Below are 6,013 nucleotides of genomic sequence, written 5' to 3'. Positions count from 1 at the left end.
GCCAATGGTAGAACTGGTATAATAATAATAAATAATAATTTATTTATTACCCACTATAAAAAAGAAGCGGAGTACATAAAAAAAAAACAAAAAAAAAAAAAAAAGCAAAATCGCACATTAAAAATTATTTAATAATACGACGTAAATTATGGTGCGCCGTAAGACCTGCATACAACGACAGCTTTCCCGCAAGCACAGTCACTTTCCCGTAAATCAGAGAGGCCGAATCGCGATATTAGATGCCGGTTCCGGAACTACGGAGGGAGGCACAAAAGGTACTGAGAAAATTTAAAATAATAAGTCCGGAGAGAAGTAAGATCTTTCGGCTTCAGAATTGGAAGAAAACCAGATAAAAAAAGAATAGAATGATCGCAAAATGAAGAATACAATTTCCCAAGCGCTTTTCTATTGTAACTCCGACTATTTGCAACCATTTTTGAATATCCACTCTGAATTTTTTTTTTTTTGCATTAGAAACTGTCAGAGCCTGAAGTGTTTTGATATTATTATTAATGTGAAGACCAAGCCACTGAAAAGAAGAGACACAGGGAATATAGAAAAAAGCACAATTAAGAGGGAGACTGGCACTCAAATTAAATGAAATATATTCGCACTTATCAACGTTCAACATAAACCCAATCCGTCAGAAATGGTTTGAGATCCAGCTGACAGAATGTGAGAGTGCAGCCCTAGAACGACTGACAAGGAGAACATGGTCCGCATAAGCAAGATACGAGACATCAACTCCATCAGAAATGAAAGTCGAAGGCAAGGATGGTAGAATAGGAGCAATACATAACTTAAAAATAGTTGGAGAAAGTACACCATCCTGACGGACCCCACGCCGAAGAAACACCCTTGAATCAGAAACTAATCCATTACATTTCAACCGAATAAAAGAGTTCGAATACCAGTACCGTAACAAAACAACCATAGAAAGGTTAATATTATTTGAAAAAAGGGAACAAGGTGCATGTGAGTGGAGTATTCAATCGAAAGCTTTCAAAAGATCAAGAGAACAGATATGAAGAGGAGATGTATCATTAGTAGATTGCAACATGAAGGAAGATAGAACGCGATGGACGTGCTGACATCCCAGCTTTTGAAAGCCAAACTGGTTTTCACCAAAATTAACATTTTCTAAAATGAAGGGAGAAGAATATATTCAAAAATTTTGCTAAGATTACACGAAACAGTAATTGGTCGGTAAGAACTACACTCTGACGAAGTTTTTCCACGCTTCAAAACCGAGGTGACTGTACCACTGAGAAAGCGGTCGGGAACCATAGAAGTAGATAAACACATCTGAAACAGTAGCTGAAGGTGAGCTATCAAAGTTGGGCAAACTACTTTTAGATGATAAGAAGAAATTCCGTCTTGATCAACAGAGCTAGATTGCATGTTCTTAATAGCTTGACTAATATCAACAGTAGAAACTGGTAATACATTACTCTGAGAAATATGATTAGGCAAACACGACTCAAGAAGGCTACTAAAAAACTTTTCAACTTCCCGGTTCATCTTGCCGAAAATATCATTATAATAGGACACCCAAGCATGAACTGCTATAGGACTTTCAGAAAAATCACTACTAAGCTTATCGGAATTCATAACATGAGCCCACTCCTTTCTCGACGCAGGAAAATCAAAACCAGATACCCTAGACTGCCGTAAACGTTTTTTATAAGCACGCTTGGTACTTTGCTTCAGATCGAAGACAACTCCTCGATTTTGCCGACCGCAAGACACTCATATTCGTAGCCAAAACTTAGCTTTATTCTTTACAACTTTTAATTCTGGGTCCAAAACCCATTTTGGCTTTCTAGTTTTAACTTTAATCTTTTCTAGAGGAACAGCAGTCGCCTCTGCTTGTCTTAAGCACCAAATTATCTTATCATAATATTCATTTAGAGACTGCTTATCATTTGAGAAACGGTCAGTAACTTGAAACAAATGGTAAGGAACTTTTATAGAACCCAATAACGCGGACAACGTTGCAATATAAAGTGCAAAATTAGCTCTATTCCAGTTATTCCTGTAAAACCACTTGGATCTTTGTGTAAATGGTCTAGTAGAACGGGAAGCGACTACTGAAGCAGAGAACGAAATCGGGAGGTGGTCAATATCACGATAGTCTTCATGAACAAGAACAGTTAATACATTAACATTTGGCGAGGAAACTACATGGTCAATATTAGACAAACTTCCAGATTGGTGAATATATGAATAATCAACACTTTTCTCAACTATTTTATAAGCAGAAAAAGTATCGAGGACTATATCAGTTCGAAATGACTGACTTGTAACATCTGTGTTGAAGTCACCAATCACTATGAAATCATAACCAGTCGATACAACAGACGCAAGAATACCCTTAAAATTAGCCGAGGCTTTCATATTCGCGTTTAAAGCGGAAATAGTTTTTTTTTTACACGGGAGATAAACATTTATCGTACAGTATTACCAAACCGAACCGCAAGGATGAATTTATCTCTGTGAAAACACACTGGAGAGAGAAAACTCGGGTTATTCTTAACAATGCACGCGAGGCCTCCAGAAGGTCTACCAAAAGTGACCTCAGCATTAGTTGTAAAAACGGAATGATTACGACTTCTTTTTAACACGTTAATGCTAGTAGAAGTCAGGAGGTGTTCTTGAAGGCATACTGTGTCAAAATGGTCACACAATTCATCCATCAAATGCTCCTTTAAACGAGTACCATTTATATTAAGCGAAACAATCGAAACAGGCACAATCATTTCTTCTTGGCAATGATATCTCTCAGCCCTTTGCATCTAAGACTAAAGGAGGCATGATTTTCACCACAATTGGCACATCTTGCATCAAGCTGGCAGGGATAATCCTTGGTGGAAATATGAGGGTCCGCACAGCGTGCACACTTCGCAACCAAACTTGCACAATCAGCTACTTTATGGTCTGGCGAACGGGATTTGAGACAGCACCGAGGTGCCGACAGATATTCTTTCACAGATAAATATTCATATCCAAGTTTAACACCATTTTGCATAGCCTTGGCTTTTGACATGGAGTCACAAAACTCAAGCTTAACCGTGCCAGTGTCACCGAGCCGTATAGCTTCCACCACACCTGGATATCCTTGAAAGAATGAGAGGTCTAATTCCTTCGATATTCCTCTGACTATCCCGAAAAACCGTTTAGTGACCACCTTGGATGGAGATTCTGCTAAAATTACTGAAATAGAGTCTTTGAATTCTTCAACAGTAGATTTTTTAACATTGATTAGCCATTTGTCACCTCGCAAACTCAGCTTGGTAACTGCATCATGACAGCTCACTTTATCTAGCACTTCTTTGCGTTTTATCGGGTCATTTAGTGTTTGCGGCACTTTAGAGACAACAACAGTGGTGTGAGAGTCAGTTGGCGGCGTTGCACGGGCAGGCAGTGGTGGAAAGTGATTATCATACGAATCGAACTTACTTGAAACAGTCTTTAGGAAGTGTTCCATTCTATTCATTTTCGCGTTCAAACTCGAATAAACCAAAGCAGGAATGATAGGTACATTATTTGGAGAACTAATTACAACATCGGTAGGTCTATGTCTTCATTGTCACATTTCTCGAATATAAACATATCCTTCAGATGGCTTTCCAAAGCCTTCGGCCCCTGTCTTCTCGGAAGCTCAGTCCCAGGTACAGCCGCATCGTAGAGGAGTTTTTTAGCTTCGATTACACTCGGCAAGTCCAGAAAAAAATCCTTTCCAAATGTCAGTGTTTCGTTTTCATTCACTCCATTATCACGGTTAAACTGCAAAAAATTTAAAATCGGCGAAAAAATAAGTCCATTATTTATTTTTCACTGTACGTATCATAAGAACCAGATACCAATAAACGAAGGAAGCGTAGTTTCCTGCTACCAGATCCCCGCAGTTTAAGGGAGCAACACTCCCGGCAGATACAGCAGCCCTTTCAACAAGAACCTCCCTTCTTCCGCTCACTAATTAACAAAATCGAATTAAAATCAGATTGTCAAACCAAATTAAAAACATAGTAAGATAGTAGATGACCTTATATGAGTGAGTAAATATATCCAAATGGTAAAATAGTCTGTCAATATAAATTTATTATTTCACTTATTTCGAAACTGACAGTCACTGCAATCCACTGTAATTTATTCCAAATTTAATCCGGCTTAAATGTCAATACATGTTCTCAGGTCAAATGCGAAAAGCATACAAAAGTATAGAATAGAACAGAATTTAAAAACTTCTTTCACAGTATGGTTGCCAAATTTGAATTTTACGTTAAAAATTGCTCTATTATATATATAATTGTATAGAACCGAGAGCCCGGCGGCTTTGCCACCGGACCCTGGCACTTGACAGGCTTCTATATATGAATTCTCATTGTCGCTTGTCTTATAAACGTAGACAATTTGAGCCATTAATTGATGTCATGACGTCCAAATGGACCTTAACTTAGAGGTATTGCCTTTGTAAAATTACGTTTTTTTTATTGTACCTTTAACTTTTGCCTCAGCTTGTCTTTTGTAATTCTGAAAGACATATCGCCGAACCTTTGTTTGTTTTAGTTGTTCAGGTGGTGGGATAAAAACTTCTTCTTTTGCCTCGGCTTGTCTTTTGTCATTATGAAAGACATATCGCGAAACCTTTGTTTCTTTTAATTGTTCAGGTGGTGGGACAAAAATTTCTTTTTCTTCCGAAGATTTATCTAGTCCAGGTTTTTGATTTTCAAAGGTATGGTAGGCATTGGTGACCACCTTTGTTTCTTTTAATTGTTCCGGTGGTGGGACAAAAACTTCTTCTTTTGGGTCTGCTTGTCTTTTATCATTATGAAAGACATATCCCCAAACCTTTGTTTCTTTTAATTGTTCCGGTGGTGGGACAAAAACTTCTTTTTCTTCCAACAATCTATCTAGTCCAGGTTTTTGATTTTCAAAGGTATGGGAGGCATTGATGACCTTATCCATGTCAAAACCCAAAACCCGATCATCATCATTATTATCTTCAATTTGTTTTTGTTCGTTTTACCTCGGCTTGTCTCGTCATTATGAAATACATATCGCCGAACCTTTGTTTTTTTTTTTCAACAAAATTATGGTAGGCATTGATGACCTTATCCCTGTCAAAATCCCAAGCCCAATCATCATCACTATCATTTTCAATTTTGAAACGTTTTGATTTTCGCTGCTAAGGTTGATTCTCATTGACCCGTTCTCATGCTCGGTGTAGCATGTCTTCTAACCACTTGTGTCTTTGCTCTTCATTTTCATTTTTGACAAGCCGCCGCTGTTCTTCTAACCGCGTTTGTATTTGCTCTTCATTTTTGACTCGCTCACTCGCTCGGTATTGTCTGTCTTTTAACTACGTGTGTCTTTAATCTTAATTTCCATTTTTACATGCTCTAATTGTCGTTTTCGCATATCTTCTAATCACCTGTCTATTCGATCTTCATTTTCATTTTTGACACGTTTTTGGATTTTGATTACTTCAAACAGTTTAGCAATGACCTTTGCTTTAGCTGCCCGCAAAGTTGTTGTTGCAATTGATGGTGCAAATTTTCGTTTTTTAGGTCTTCCAACAGACATTATATTATATAAATGACTAATGTGTCGGAAACTCAACAATTTCATTTATGCTATACATGAAATCACATAAGAAAATGCTTATATGATGTCATAAGAAATGTTTATATGATGTACTAACATAGCACTTGACGTCATTTGCAAAACTATAATTAAGGCTCTTGACGAATTTTCTCAGACTTCTGAACTGTCTAGATCGTTTTTTTTTTACGTTTGAATATCCCAAGATACCAATTTCCCCGGAAAAATATGGAGCCGTTTTCGAGAATAAATACATAAATATACAATTATTGCTCGTTTATATATATATATATATATATATATATATATATATATATATATATATATATATATATATATATATATATATATATATATATATATATATATATATATATATTATATGTATATTATATTGTATATATATATA

Source organism: Artemia sp. Qi Xiang Cuo, chromosome 6 (genome assembly GCF_049724085.1).
Source record: "Artemia sp. Qi Xiang Cuo chromosome 6, ASM4972408v1, whole genome shotgun sequence".
Taxonomy (NCBI): Eukaryota; Metazoa; Arthropoda; class Branchiopoda; order Anostraca; family Artemiidae; genus Artemia; species Artemia sp. Qi Xiang Cuo.
The sequence above is the reverse complement of the archived record's forward strand: the minus strand, read 5'-3'. Positions refer to the sequence as shown.